This window comes from Ochotona princeps, chromosome 5, assembly GCF_030435755.1.
Source record: "Ochotona princeps isolate mOchPri1 chromosome 5, mOchPri1.hap1, whole genome shotgun sequence".
Lineage (NCBI taxonomy): Eukaryota > Metazoa > Chordata > Mammalia > Lagomorpha > Ochotonidae > Ochotona > Ochotona princeps.
Genome location: NC_080836.1, coordinates 90154581 through 90170921, shown reverse-complemented (window position 1 = coordinate 90170921; position 16341 = coordinate 90154581). Strand labels below are relative to the sequence as shown.

At 43.3% G+C, this 16341-nt stretch overlaps 1 long non-coding RNA gene across 2 annotated transcripts in view; it reads right to left on the bottom strand.

Moving 5' to 3' along the window:
- LOC131480324 (uncharacterized) overlaps window positions 1-16341 on the bottom strand; it is a 42864-nt gene that overhangs the window by 15636 nt on the left and 10887 nt on the right. The gene's annotated exons all lie outside the window — the stretch shown is intronic.

The following is a 16341-nucleotide window of genomic DNA, read 5'->3' as shown; positions in this document are numbered from 1 at the left end:
TTGACTTTCTTCTTCTTCACACTTGCAAGGTTACACAGTTTTATTTATGTAAGATTCAGGCACAAAGCAGCTAGGAGCAATCTGGGAGTATTAACCAAACAGAAATACAAGCCAGATGAATAAACCTCAGACATCTGTACAAGAGGGATATTGTGTGCTCATTTACCTGGTTTCTTCTCTGCTTCAGAAACTCAATGTATAAATTAGTACATGCAGCATTCAAGTATGAGTTCTTGTCCTGAATTTATTGATTCTCCCCCGCCTCTTTGAATTATTCATTTTCAAAAGAGTCTGGTCTATGGCTAAAGAATAGCTACTGTCACTCCTATATCATTTCTCTTACCTGAAGGTGAGAAATTGAGTTTTTAGGTGAAATTGTCACTTCTAAGAAATAATATATTGCAAAATGATAGATTTCTACAACTTAAATGATCCTTGAAACCAGATGTTCCAAGCCCCCTCATTACGCAGAGGGAAAACCCAATTTGTGAACAGAGGAGATAATTTTTATCAAGGTCTCAGAAAGGCTAAGTAGAGTTATACTGTGAACAAGATTGAAAAATCCTTTAATAAAATGATAGGTGGCATGCATCACTTTGCCATTTGGCACATGTTCTTTTTGTTTCCTCAGATTTTACTTGTCACTCAAAATCATACAGCTTGTTTCCCACCTTATTTTGCCTGAAACATCCAAGGCAAATTCAATGCCCATGCAGCTGCCACTGGTAGAAGCTGTGCCTGTTTTAGCCAGTTGTCTCAGTGTTGCCAGAAAGTTATGGGCTCAACAAAAGGTGCTCCAGTGAAGCTTGGAACAATGGTGAAACTGTTGAAAGAGGTGTGGCGCTCCCAAAGTGCATGGACTGTAGTAGTATATTCTGGTGGTTTGAGTTTGGCGTTTGAATATTGTTTCTGTGACTGTGGAGCAAGATGAATTTGAACCAGTTGCTTACCGCATATTCCATGGGAGTCCATGAGATAAATACATAGTATATTTTTTTGCTTTCACTTAAAATGCACTGTTGCTTTTGTATCACTTCTGTTTCTAGAGGAAGTCTAAGGCAAATGTTGTTAACTTTTAATACTCATTATGCATGGCAGTTTGCCGTTCCTTGCTGCCTTCGCATCCTCTTCTCCAAGCCAAGTGGAAAAACTTTGGCTTGTCTGATCGGTACTGAGTCTGGATTCCATGTCTCTTACTGTCCTGATGCTGGTAGGACAGTACCTGCTAGATTATGTGAGTGGGACCATCCATTCTGAGTCAGCTGGTCCCAAACTGACCCTCTACTGATTCTAGATGTATCACCAAGCACAAGAAGTATAAGCTAGGCTGGACCAGAAGAACTGGTCAGCTGTTTCAAGAGAATTTGGAGTTGAGTAAATTATTGATGATTGAAGCCATCAGGTTTTGAGCCTGTTTTGTTGTTGTTGTTATATGCAGCCAAACTTAACTAATACATATATCCCTATGTGATCATATTCCAAGTGGATTTGAGAAATAGAATACATGGAAAAGATGTCAAGAACCCTTTTTAAAAGAATTCTTTTTTCAGAAGAGAGGATAGATTTGCCTGGACTTTATCCCCACACCCTCTCTTGACCCCTTCTTTTGTGACCAGGAGTTCAATTTGTGACCCTGGCAAGGAGACCTTTGGTTGGGTGTGGTGGGGAATCAGGATAGGAACCAGCCTCATTAACACCAGGATCTCTGCAGCTCAGCCAATTATCCTGTTTCTGACCTGGAAACTGTTACCACCAGCTGTCTCCCAGACAAGGGCACCCCACCCATCAATCTTTGAAACAAAGATGCATGTAAGCATGAAGTGGAAATGCCAGGCCATGCATCTGGCAGAAGCTTGTTCTCTGCCATGTGTGTTGGAGTTCCATGATGACAAGAGTCACAGGTGCCAGGAAGTTCTAAATCTACTCCAGTAGAAAGTCTTCTTCTCCTTTCTTGGAGGGAGTAAGGGATGGGAATGTTCATAATCCTGCTGTTGTTTCTTCCAATCTTCTCAGTCTGAGGCCATATCAGGTGCCAAAGAAATGCTCTTGCAATTTGAAGATGCAAGTCAAATTCTCTAATTCCATTCTTTTTTTTTTTTCAACATATGTTGGTAAGAGGACAGGTGTTACATGGTTTTGATTCCTTGCTGTGCATCCACCTACTTCTGCTCCCACTTCTCATGAGATACACAGCTCTTGCCTTCTTAAATGAAATGGTGTGCATCAATGAGGAAAGTTTGGAAATCCTCCCAGGATTGTATTTTCTGCCCTAACATTTTGGTGCCCACCTGGCTAACAATTACCCTTTTGGCTTTATTGGTTTTAGTTTTCTAACTGCTTCTAACCTCTGTTCTTCTCTCTTGTTTTAGTATTTTCCCTGAGCCAGATAAAAACCAAAATCCCATCATTAGTGTTTATACTTATTATATTAAATTGTCTTTGCTTTAAGTCAGGGACCAGAAAGCTTTCAATAAAGGGCCAGATAACAAATATTTTGAAATCTATATGCCACATATAATCTCTTATGTATTCTTCATTATTATTTCCTTTTTGTTTCAACTTTAAAAAGTACTAATGTCATTCTTTGCTTCTGAGAATGGGCATAAATAAATGAGGGTTGTGTTTGGGCACCATGTTTGATCATCTCTCTTTTAACGGGAAAGGAAAGTCTGTACAAAAACACAAATATCCCTGGAAATGAAAATGGAGGAACCAGTGTGATTAGCCACTTTTGTTTTATTCTAATTGGAGGAAACCAGGTTTTAGGGAAATGAAGAAGATGAGGGTGCTTCAAGTAAATTGAGTTGTACAATCAAAAGGAAGAATGCAAATTTGGGACAAGGAGGAAAGTAAATAGAGTATTCCACCCTGTGTTCATGACTGTGGCTTGGAACGATAGTCAAAGTACTTATCAATGGATAAGGGCTAGTTATGGACCGAGTCAAAAGGATACCAGGCAGCCTGCATATTGGATCAGAGTCTGGAGGTCACGGCTACACCAGGCATTTAATGCTTTTGTTACTGGATCATAGCGAGGCCTAGACTCAAGCTGGGGTTGGACTGTGAAGGAAGACATCAGTTACGATAAAGCCTAAAATTTGGTCTGGTGTAATGGCTCAGCAGCTAAATCCTCACCTTATAAGCCCTAGGATCCCATATGAGTGCCAGTTCCTGTTCTGGATGCTACACTTCCTATCCAGCTCCCTGCTTGTGACCTGGGAAGGCAGTTGAGGACAGCCCAAAGCCTTGGAACCCTGCACCCACATAAAAGACCTAGAAGAAGCTCTTGACTACTGGCTCCTGGCTTCGGATTGGCTCAGCTCCAGCTGTTATACGTGGGTAGTGAGCCAGCCCCTCTCTCTCCTTCTCTCTGTAAATCTGCATTTCCAATAAAAATAAATGAATAAATATTTTAAATTTCATGTATCACTTTGACATTGTTGAACTCCTCAGGGCCCCAGAAAGCCAACTGTGTATTCATCTGTCCTTGCTAGATATACTCCGCCCTACCAGGAGAGGCACTGCATGTGGTTATTTCTTCTATCAGGTATTCAAGTTGGTGGACTCCGGTTCCCTGTGCAGCCCATAAAAATGTTTAAATACATCAAGGGATTCTTTCTGTGGGAACTGGGGTCACCCCAGCCTCTTAAGTCAAAGTCTGCCTGCCCCCACCACCAAGTCCCTGCTTGTGTACCCTATTCCTAAATGAAACTTTCGAGCATTTTTCTGTGAGGCAAAAGGGATCTTCCTCCCTTGGACTGTGGGTCTTTGTGCCAAGTAAACTGTTGTCAGTGTCATCTTCTCAGTGCTGGGTGTGGTGTGTTCAGCCATCTGTTACTGTTAGGTGGAGAATCTCTATCAAAAATGGGATGAGGACCTGGCGCAATAGCGTAGTGGTTAAAGTTCTTGCCTTGCACACCCCGGGATCCCATATGGGTGCTGGGTTCTAATCCTGGCAGCCCTGCTTTCCCATCCAGCTCCCTGCTTGTGGCCTGGGAAAGCAGTCGAGGATGGCCCAAAAACCTGGGGACCCTGTACCCCCATGGGAGACCCAGAAGAGCTCCTGGATCTTGGCTTCTGATTGGCTCAGCTCTGGCTGTTGCGGCCGCTTGGAGAGTGAACCATTGGATGGAAGATCTTCCTCTCTGTCTCTCCTCCTCTCTGAATATCGGCCTTTCCAATAAAAATAAATAAATATTTAAAATAAATGAGATGAAGGGGAAGTGATCAGAAGGGAGGGGTACTCTGGATCCTTAGGACAGCGACTATTTATCAAGCAGCAGTGAAGTAGTTTAATGTTTTCTCCTACAGTTCACCTGCTTCTGACCAACTGGTATGATTGTGATGTAACTTGGATCCCTGCCACTCATGTGGTCTAGATTTCTCTTATCAGATGCCTCACTTGACAGTTAGGGAACCTGCAATAATCTCAGTATTTTGGCAGTTACCTGGATGGAACGGACTAGGGAGGCTATCACAGTTTGTTAAAAAGTGTACTGCTCTAGACATCTCTGCAAGGAAGAAACATTGAGGCTCACAACTCATTACAATGATAGTCCTTGTATTACTGGGGATGGGAGGGAATATCAAATTAATGATGCATAAGTTCATCATGGAATGTTAGGGTCAGAAGTAAACTTGCAAGTATTCCAGCACAGTCTCTTCATTATGCAAAAAACAATGGGGCCTAGGGGAGGGGAAGTGATTTGATCAAGGTCATATAGGAGCAAAGGTGCTAGAAAGAAACATCAAGGAGAAAGGGGAGAAGAGGGAAGTTATGAAGGAGCATGCGGGGAAAGTTGTATGATGCTTAGTTTGTCCAAGAATGTGGAAGTGAAGTCAAAGCCTTTAGAATGCAAGTTTTGAAATCCTTTAGCTTGTAGTTTAACCCAGAAGTAATTGCTTCAGTGGAAATGGGTGTAAATTATGAATAAGACACATTGATATTATTTCATAATTTTAAATGTACTCATATTAACCTGCCTGGCATTTCTGCCTATTCTGTATGGAAGGCAGCTGCAACTCTGCTTTTCATTGAGATGCCAACATCCTGCACCCTGTGACTTTCCTAAGGCCACAGAAGGAAGATTCTGACTCTAGGTCTTCCATTAAGTTCATTCAGCAAGGAGAACTTCATCTCTACTGGAGGGATCTTACATTAAGACCATTAGGCTTTTATAATGTAATTTTCATGTCTCTTTTTCGATACTGAAAGCATGTGCTGGATTCTAAGTAAAGACAGGCAGCAAACGAAATTGAAATAAGTGATGGCTGGCACAGGCATCAACACCAGCCATCTGGGTGACCTTGGGCACGTCAGGACTTTTGCTGTAAAACAGGGAGTCTGCACTAGATGATGTCAGTAGGGCCATCCGCTCTGTCATCCTGAGGTTAGAATGCTCAGCTGGGGCTTGACCTGGTGCTGACCTCCTCTCTCAGGCAGTTGGTGGATGGGACATGAGCTCACAGGGAGGAACGTGCAGGAAGGCTGCAGGAGGTGATGCTCTTGCGAAGGCACATCAGAATATAGATAAGTTTCACATGAGTGACCATGACAGTTTATGATGCATTTTTTTCTGTGGAATCTTCCAAAGCACAGACTAGTTAAGGGCTGCAGAATGTCAAAATATTTCATTGTACACCATATTAGAAACACTATGTGCAATAGGTACCACCTCGATTCCATGTGGATATGTATGCTGGGGACACTTCACTGACACAAACCTTTGGAAATGTCTATCAGAAAGAAAAGCATACATCACAATGGAATGAATATTTATGCCATACCTTCTCTTCCCCACCAAATTCATGTTCTGAAATATTAACCCCTAGGGTGACGGAATTAGGAGGCAGAGGCTTTGGTGTGTGATTACATCATGAAGACAGATCTCATACATTGAATGTGTGGCCTTCTAAGAAAGGCCATGTGAGGATACAGTGAGAAGATGTCATCTTTGAACACAAAACAAGCTGTCAGGACATCTAGCCTCCACAGTTATGAAAAAATAAGTTTAGCTTGTTTATCAGCCTTTCAGTTCATGGTATTTTGTTCTAACAACCCACATGGATTAAGACACCCATGAAGAAAGTTAGCTGATGTAATATCAGCATGTACTTCATGGCACTCACAGCTGTATAGATTCTCATAGCAAAAGGATAAACAGCCTATGTGTTCATTAAGAGACTGGATAGCCTAAATGACTTCACTGAAACCTAAAGGTCTTCAGTTGCAAATTAAATCAGGAAGATTTTAATAGTATGGGAATGATTTCTAAGAAGTATTATTAAATGAGGAAAAAAAAACAAAGTACAAAATAAGGAAATGTTTAAACAATAACAAAAATAACAACCACCACCACCACCAGAAGGTTATAATAAAGGATTCTCAAAGCAGCTGAACATGGCCCAACCTGAAACTATTTGAACAACAAAATAATCAAGTACTAAATTGTGTCTCCCCATCAAAGTTCATAAGGTTTGAAGTTTTAAGCTCCCCATAAGACTGTGTCTGGAGCCTGGGTGTTCAGGAGGTAATTAAGTAAGGTCATAGAACAGAGTTTCTATCCCATACGATTAGTGTTCTAATTGGAGACAGGAGAGAGCTCCTTCTTGATCTCTGCTTGGTGAAGACACTGATGTGGAGTCCGCCTGGAAACCAGGAAGAGAGCTGGCAGCGGAGATTGTACTGGCTATCACCTTGATCATGGGCCGCAGAGTTTCCAGGAGAGTGAGAACATAAATTTCTGATGTCTATGATGTTTTGTTAAAGGAATCAAGGCAGACTAATAAAGATTATCATACAAAGTATAAAAATCAGTGCTATCAATTAATGATTAGTGGGAGAAGAAAAGACATTTTCATGCACAAGAAGTCTAAGTAATTGTACAGATGTCTGCAGAGGGGTGGAGCACAAATGACATTACTTAGGTGCAGGCTGTGTAGAGTAGCATCCTCCTGAAGTGTGCATTTTGCAAAAAGACAGAAAAAGGGAGCTTCACAGTGGAGGAACCGCATCAAAACCAGTGACCCCAATACATATCAAGGAGCAAGAAGTTTTATCATTATGCATCTTGGATGTGAACATGAAAGTTTACTTCTGTGATCTTCCCAAAACCCATAATTAAAACCATGAGCAGAACATCACATTGAGGGACACTCCACAAAACACCTCACAGGCATTCCTCACATTGATCAAGGTTGTCAAATGTGAGAAAAGTCTGAGTAATTGTTGTGGCCAATAAGAGCCTGAAGCAATGCCTTCTCCTGGATGGGATCCTGCAGCTCGAAAAGGACATTAGTAAAAACTGAGCAAATCTGAGTAAGATAAGGATTTCTGTTAACCATAGCTGTTAATCCATTGACTCATTAATTGTATCAGAGGTGCCTCACCCACTTTAGTATGTTCTTAGCAGGAGAAAATGTGTGGGATGCTGGAGAACTCCCTGTACTGCTTTGACGACTTTTCCATATGTTTCAAATGACTATAAAATAAAAGTGCCTATTCAAAAAAAAGTACTATAGAGCAATAGGTTTTGTATATTCCTTCGTGTGTTTCTGAAGAGGAATTTGGGGATGGATATGTGAAAAAGATGTATTACAGTATTCCCTCTTGTGCATTTTGAACATTTTCCACAGTAGTATATTGCATATTCAAAATTAAATATTAAAATAAGATAGACCTCAATATCAGTCATCCCCTAGAGTGGTCAGTAGAAAAGTAACCATTTTGAAGGATCTCTACTGACTGGATGTTCTGAAACCAATTTTGTGATGCTCCATGTGCATTACATGGGTGCATTATTCCAAAGAAGTTCAAGACTGGAAGAGTATCTGCCAGAACAGGTGGTGGAGATACAGTGACTTCACAAGATGAAGATGCACCTGTCTCCACATCGGGAGAAGAGAGTCAGGGCCAAATGGGAAGGAGCAACGCGAGATTTAAAACAATCAGGCAAGGTCAGTGCAGCTGATCCAGATGGCCCCTCATGGTTTCCAAGCTTCCTCTTGCTCCTGTCCCCAGGAGATGATGTGACAAGAGTGTTAATTGGACATAATGCAGGACAAGAAAATGCCTCAAACCTTTACTTTCCCACTTCATTAAGCCGTAGGAGGCATTAAGGGAGTTTCATGGGTTTCATTTGTGTATTGGCTCCTGGACATGTAACTGGCTCTTATTCTTTTGGTCTAACAGTTCTCATTGTTCTGTACGCTATGTTCCAAGATTTTTTTCTGCTTCAGCCCAGATGCCTTCATTTAGAGAATTTGGTGAACAAAATCATATTTATTGCCCCATCCACACCATATATTTGGACCCTGATTAATTAAATACTCAGCTCCATCTGTGCTTCTTCCTGTAGAGCTCTCTAGAGACAGGGAAGTGTGAGTCTTGTGCCCTGCACATAATCAGCCAACTCCTTGGAGAGGAAGCCTGTCTGCATATTCTGCAGCCAGCACCAGGCTGAGTAACAGCTATGTCATTGTTTTAGACTAGAGTAACCCCATCGTGGTCTGTCCCCCAGTTTCTGTGTGATTTTATTTTATATTTCTTAGCTGTGGACACTTTGGGGAGTGAAAATGTGGTGGGGTTAATGACTGCACAAGACAACAGGCATAATCTAGGGGATTGGCCCAGGGCAACCGGGGACATCAAGTGAGCCCCTCCATTACATTTACTAAGATTAGGGACAGAGAGAAAGAGGGGACCCCCTCTATGATGTCTAAGCGTGCTTCACTTTCTTAGTTATACATAGAGCTAAGAAAGCATTCAACAAATGTATACCATTCCCTGCCACAGTATGGAGCTTGTGGTAAGCTGGCCCTGAACCCCATCCCCTGCTCACTGGGTCCTGGCTATCCTGTTTCTCTTCCCTCCCTGGGCAGCCTTCTGTCTCATGAGGGAGTGTTGAGACACTTGGGTCAATACAACAGCTCAATTCTCAGCTGTGTTCCTGGTCCCCATAAATAGCTGCCCTGTGGGATGCAAATGGATTTCCTGGTCCTTCCTTGGGATGGCAGCTGGGTTCTCCATTGCTTGAACTGTGGTCTGGAAAGTGGGGCTCCACTTGTGGGCTCCACTTGTGGGATTCCTCTTGCTCTGAGGAGAGGCTCAGTCAAAGGAGGGCCAGATCAGTGCCCTCTAGAGTGGCATCCAGACAGTGATCCTTTGGCCTAGTGTTAAGGACTGAGTTGTATCCCTTTAAGTTCATAGGTTAAGGTTATTGCATTTGGATGCAGGATCTTTAAAGAGGTAGTTAAAGTTAAATGAGTTCACACATAGTGAAGCACTGATTCCATAGGACTGGCATTTACATAAAGAATGAAAAGAGCAGGAGCTCATGCTGTCTGTCTACCCATCCATCCATCCATCATCTGTCTATCCATCCATCTGTTATCTACTTATTATTATTATTATTATTACTATTATTATATATCTCAGGCTTCACATGCACAGAAGTGAGGTGAGAGATATAAACAGAACCTAACCTGGCTGACATGTTGCCTCTGTTTTCCTGGACTCCACATCGTGAGAACATAAATGCCAGGTGTCTGGGTCTCCCAGCCTGTGGAGTTGGCCACAGCATCCTGAGGGGTCTGATAACACCAGAAATCACTATAAGCCAGTGCAACATTAGCACTACCTTAAACATGGTCTCCATCTTCTGCCACTGAGAGGATGGGCCCTAGCAGAGGAAGGTTTCGATCAGGCAAAGAGGAATGAGATGGGAGGGAGAGAGCTAATCAATCCTAGACAGGGAGATTTGGTCCCTGGGAGCAGTACTTTTCACCACTGTGCTCATCTGACGAGTTGGTGTTACATTCTCACATGGAACAGGCACTGAAAGTACAGTTTGACAAAGACAGAATGGATATAACTGGGTCATGATGTCCCAGTGGTTCCTTAAAACCTTAAGGGATAGAGAAGCGGCATTCTTTGGATAAAGTTTTATGGCCTCAGATTCTTCAACTTCACTCTCCATGTACTGTTCATCTGAGAGAGAGAGAGAGAGAGAGAGAACACCTAGAGGGAGGGACAGCCTCTTGCCTTTATGATGACATCTCCTCTGACACCTCCTGTAATTATAGAAGGAAAGATGTGATAAGCCCTTCCAGAATGCAAGCTCAGCTGGGCTCCAGATGTGGCTATGGACAGTGGGCAGAGTTGGGAGGCCACAAGGACATACACTCCCATGGAATAGATTACTTAACTCCTGTCTGGGTGTGCAATGGCCAGTCCTTGCAGCTACTGTAGGTCTTGGGGTGGGCAAAGCGAGCTTAACCAACCCCCTTAACTCTGGTAGACATTTCCAGGCATCCCAGGCTGCTTAATCCACCTGAGGTTAGCCCTGATTTTCACAGCCCAAGAGGGCTGTCCCAGCACTTCCTAAGAAAAAATTGGACTTCCCCCGTCTCTTCTTTGTGCCCCACCTCCACCCCATGATGAGGAGCTAATATCAGAGTGTTCTGATATCTCAAGCCAGCTTGCTGTCCTGCATGTGGCAGGATATGGCAAAGCTTCAAAGTATTGTGTGATTTTCAAGGCTTCTATGTAAAGTCAGTTTGATCAGCATCACTCATGGAAACATTTTTTCAAAAGTATTTGTTTATTTTTTCATGAAGGAATTTTCTTTATGTCCCTCTTTCCACATCTTTTTAATTGTCAGTTGTTTTCAGAGTTATAAACATAGCAGTTGGTCCTGCACTAGAGCATGGCTTTGGATTTTCATGGTGTGGAAAGTAGGAGAAAAAGAACCCAGAGATTCTCAACTGCCACTTTCAAGTGAGGGGATGAAGGGATAGTTCTGGTGGGGCCTGGGCCTAGTGGTCAGGATGCTCACTGCCCATGTTCTATGTTGGAATGCCTGGGTTTGACCTATGTCTCTGCTTCTGACTCCAGCATCCTGCTAATGCTGATCGTGGCGCAGCAATGGCACAAGGGATTGGGTTCCCATCTGGGAGATGTGAATTGAGTATCAAGCTCTTGGTTTCAGTCCTAACTGTAGGCTGTTACTGGCTTCTGGGATGTAAACTAGTGGATAGATGCTGTTTCTGTTTCTCTGCCACTTTGTCTTTCTGTTTTTGTTTGTCTCTCTGACTCTTAAATAATAGTAATAATAATAATTTGCTTTCATTGCTTTCATATTCAGCTTACACTTTGACCATGAGATGAACTTGCAAAATTTGCTGTATATTATTTTAATTTTTTCTATCTAGAATTTTTTTTAAAGATTTATTTATTTATTTTTGTTACAAAGTCAAATATACAGAGAGGAGAGACAGAGAGGAAGATCTTCCATCCACTGATTCACTCCCCAAGTGAGCGCAACGGCCGGTGCTGTGCTAATCCGAAGCTGGGAACCAGGAACCTCTTCTGGGTCTCCCACGCGGGTGCAGGGTCCCAAAGCTTTGGGCCATGCTCTACTGCTTTCCCAGGCTTCAAGCAGGGAGCTGGATGGGAAGTTGTGTTGCCGGGATTAGAACTGGTGCCCATATGGGATCCTGGCGCTTTCAAGGCGAGGACTTTAGCTGCTAGGCCACTGCACCGGGCCCTCTATCTAGAAATTTTAAGCAAATGAACCTCCTTATTAAGGTTTGAAAAAAGTTCAAACTACTAAAAGGAGGACCAGATCTCATCTTTTTATAATAGGCTTTAACTGGAGAGAGTATATGTTCATCCGTGGTTCCTAAAGGCATGGTCAGTTATTTGAGTTTGTATCCTTTATGTCTCTTCCTTCCATTCTGAAGGGTCTAAGTTGTGGCCATTTTTCATTCCTAAAAGGTTGTGAATAAGGGTTGTGCAAACAGAGCAGAATGTTTGATTCTGTAAAGAAGAGAGAGGTATCAGAGTAAGTTAATGTTTCGATTGACCAGACTTAGAAGATCTTGTGTACTTTTTTCCAGGATGCATTGCAGCCTCTGTTTGTGTCTCCTCCCTGGGACCCACTAAATCATTTGTGCACATATTTGGACAGTCTTAGGACTCAGCATTTGGTCTTGAACCTTCAAATGGCCCTCTTCCAAGTTCCCTACCCTCAAAGCTGATCTCCACCCAGTCATTATATCTAAAATTAGTTTATTTGCCAGTGTGCATCAGTTTGGGTGCCCCGGTTCTTCACATGCTCATGGGGCTGGTGTTTTGGCTGAGGATGTAGGAAGCCTACAGGGCACAAGTGATCATGGCAAATAGGCTTCAGTGCTCCCTAAATCCCTACAGAGTCCAAGGACAGAACAAGTGTGTAAGTTGCTGCTGCAACCAAGATATTTTCATATTCTGATTTATCTGGGGAGCCCTCACCCAGACGAAATAACTCCCCAAATCCTCAAATTTCTCCTCTTCTAAAGAGTCCTCACAAAAGATCCCAGGAAGAATGGAGACTGCAGGACCCTCGTTATTCAATGTGCATGTTCTCAAAATATCCGGCATGTATCATTGTTGGTCATCTACCCAATTGGCAAGACTGAGCATGTGCTGCAGGCACCAGGTTAGGCAGGAAACAAACAGAAAACAGAAGTTTGTCTCTAACGAACTTCTGCAGAATTTTGCAATCCAAATAGCTAGAGGGAAAGCTATTTTCATTTTGGTAAAACTTGTAAGTCTTGTCTTTCTAAGTGTAGTGTTGTGTTTATTTTGAACACCATATTAATTTTTTCCTGTGTCTAGGCCTCCCACTTGTCTTTCTCTGACCCTGTAACTCACAGAAACAGCACAAGGTCAGAGGTCCTTGCAGAGAAAATAGTAGGATCCAGGTGTCCTGTCTGGTTAAGTGATCTGGCTCACATCGTTTAACTTCTCTGATCACTTTCTTTTTATGTTAGATAACAATGGTCCTTAATGTTTGAAATCCCTTTCAGCTGTGAAATTTCAAGATGCTATAACTTTCCATCACCACTACCTATATAAATGTACGTAAACCAGGGATTGAAAGTTATGGTGAAACAATTAGCACACTCATGACTGCAAGTCTTGGAAGCACAGAGACCCAAGAAGTGCAAATGAGACTGAGCATATGGACATGTGGCTTTGCATGACTGCTGCTCCATTGGAGACATAATACATTTGTCTGTGACTTGAAGTGGGATGGAAAGTGCATGCTCCCTAACAGGAAGGACTTTCTAGGGGCCTGGATACTTGATAAAAGCTAAAAGCCCCACAAGTCACTTGAAAGGTCCAATGAAATGGGTTGATGGAAAACAGATGTCAGGCCCACATCTGTACATTTCATGAAATGCCCAGCTCCTGGCTAGGCTTTGCCAATCATATAGAAAAATCTAAAAGAACTTTGCTGGCATCTTTTCCACGTGCAGTCTGCCCATCCCTCCCCCCAAGGAAATCCTAAGCAGAGCCTGCCTGTGCAGTGACCCCTTGGGGAATGCAGTAATCCCATCCAGCAGGTAATCTCTAAGGGGCCTTCAAGCTTTGGTGCCTTGTGACTTCTGTTAAAATCCAGGGACCTGGGCTAGGATGATAATCTCCAGGGAATGGACGATTTTCCTCCTTGCAACCACAGTGTCTTTCCTCTGCCTGGGGTGGGGAAGTTGGGCCATCCACAGCACATGCTCCTGGCCACAGGAAAGGGCAGTGACTTCACAGTGCTGATTTTCTCTATGTGGCTGGGAAGACAGAATATGCACTTTCTATAACGATGATCCAAGAGAGCTTCTTGAAGGAAGTGGAGGTTAGAAGAGTATTGAGGAAGGGGGAAGGCAATTTGTTAGTCTTGAGATTAAAGAAGAGGCTCTCTATGGGAAAAACCAAAGTGATTAAATATCTAAGTGCTAGGGTCCAAGAACTCTGTGTGCTGCCTCAGCAGGTGGTCCATCTGCTAGGCAAATAATGCAGTGAATCCCAGGAGAAAGCTGTGGCTTTTCTGCTTTGGTTTGCTGAGGTTGCTAAAGCTCCCAGGTCAAAGCTAGGAGCACTGGCACAGGGGAAGCTGGAAATATCTTGGGGAATGGATGGGGTTTCAGGTTTGCAAGGCAGGCAGTTCATCCAGAAGCTTCTGTGCTGCTCCCACCTGCCCCCTCTTGGTCTCACTCCATTCCCCAAGACCCTGAAGGATGAACACTTTTCTGCCAGATGCTTTAGTCCCCACTTCCCTTCCTAATTGAAAACAGCTTTTCTTTCCGCTTGAGAGGGAAGAGGAGGCAGAGGTCCTGCAGGTCTCCCCTCCTTCCCCTCTACTTTCCTTTTCCTGATCTGGAAAAGCTCTCCATTAGTAAGCAGAAGGTGGGGCTGGGTGGCTCACCAAGGCCCTTCCCAGCAGAGAGCATTTCTCAGAAGGGGGCCAGCCCTCTCTACCCGGTAGAAGAAATATGGTCCTCACTGCTGCTCTCCCACTCCCCTCCCCAGCAGGGGGGCACCTCCAGGAGACAGCTGCAAACCAGGTTCCTACAGAGAAACTGTACTTTCCCACACTTATGGGAAACAACATCACTTACTGCAAATTGGACAGCTGTCCCGAGAGAGCCCCACAGACAGTTACAGAAATTCTCTTTTGTGCCCAAGTAGCACTGGGACAACTAAGTTAAAGCTTACAGTCCTGAGGGCAACAAATTAGCACCAGAAATCCTTTCACTTCACAAGTGGATCTATATTGGCCAGTCCTGTGGCTTCTGTGCCTGAAACTCGATGTTCTACCATTCTAGAGATTATGGGGCAGAGGCTGGTGAAATAGCATAGCACCTTGCTTTCCATCAGTAGCTCTCCCAGAGCATCAAAGCCAAAGGCCAAAAATGGAAGCCAAAGCAAATGACTCCCCCCAAGGAAACACATTCCCATCCTGTAGAAGCTGGAACCCTCATTCAGATTTCTTTCAAGTAGTCCTGCAATTCTATCTCCCATGGTGTCCCATCAATAGCTCGGGAGGGTGTCTCGCCTGCTCTGTGTACCAGTTTTCAGGATACAGCCTGACTTGCAGTGTTTTACCATCTTCCAGCATAAATCATTTAAGATTATGAATTCAGTCACTGCCGAAACTCTGTCACTGATGTCTGCCAAAGACAATCAGTTCCTGCCAGTGACCAGCATCAAGACTGTTGATGTCCATGATGGAGCATCCACATCAATTACTGCTGAAACTTGTTTCCACTTTGTTTTCTTGATGGACCACAAAATCACAGTAACTGGCATCCAAGTGAGATAGAGCCTCCCTGCCTCCAGAACTGGTGGTTCCGTATCCTGGAAGCAAACACATGTATCCTGGCACCAGCTTCACTCTGTGGTTCCTTGTATAACCGAATAACTGATGCCTCCAGGTTACGTACATGCACATCACTTCCAGATTCCAGCTCCCAGAGAGTTCCAGCTCAAGCTGCAATGGAATCAGATTTTGTACAACTGTAGTAAAGTCCTTGGGTTTAAATCCTGGCTCCATTACTCTCCAGCTCTGAGCCTTCTTTTCTCCATCTTCTAAAACTCTTACAGGCAGTGCATGCTGTTTGTTAAACCTAGTGTTAAGAACATAGTCATCTGTGGAGCAGTGATGCCAAAAACCCATATCAAAGTGCTGATTTGAGTCTTTGCTGCTCTGCTTCTGATCCAGCTTGTTGCTAACACATCTGGGAAAGCAGCAGAAGGTGACCCTGGTGTTAGAGTCCCTACCACCCACATGGAATACCTGAATGAGGTTTCTGGATCCCCCTTGAGCCTGGTGCAGCCTCAGTCATTGTAGCCATTTGGGGGTAAAGCTGTAAACAAAAAACTCTCCTTTTTCTTCCCTCTCTCCCTTGCTTTCAAACAAATTAAATAAATGTATAAACAATTATAGAAAGGGGCCCAGCAGTAGTGGCTAAAGTCTTCACCTTGGACATGGCAGGATTCCATATATGTACTGGTTCATGTCCTGCTGTCCCCACATCCCACCCAGCTTCCTGCTTGTGGCCTGGGAAAGCAGTAGAGGATGACCAAAGGCCTTTGGACCCTGCATCCCTGTGGGAGACCCAGAAGAAGCTCCTAGTTCCTAGTTTCAGATCGGCTCAGCTCTGGCCTTTGCAGCCAAAGTTGGGAGTGAATAAGTGGATGGAAGATATTCCTTTCTGTCTCTCCTCTTCTTTGTATATTTGACTTTCCAATAAAAATAAATAAATCTGTTTTAAAAAAAGTAAAAATTATGAAAAGATTATAGCCAAGAAATGTCTTATGATTGTAATTATTTTATGTATACTTTTTCCTTAAATAAGCAGGAGATTTTGACAAGATGGGTTAGATGATTTATCCAAGATGCAAAACCAGTGAATGGTAAAGCCAAGATAGCCAATCTCTAGTAGTTTGGCTTATACTGCAAGTCTCAGAGTGATGTCACCTTCCCATAACTCCACAGGTGAGCTTCTGCCAGAACTGTAACT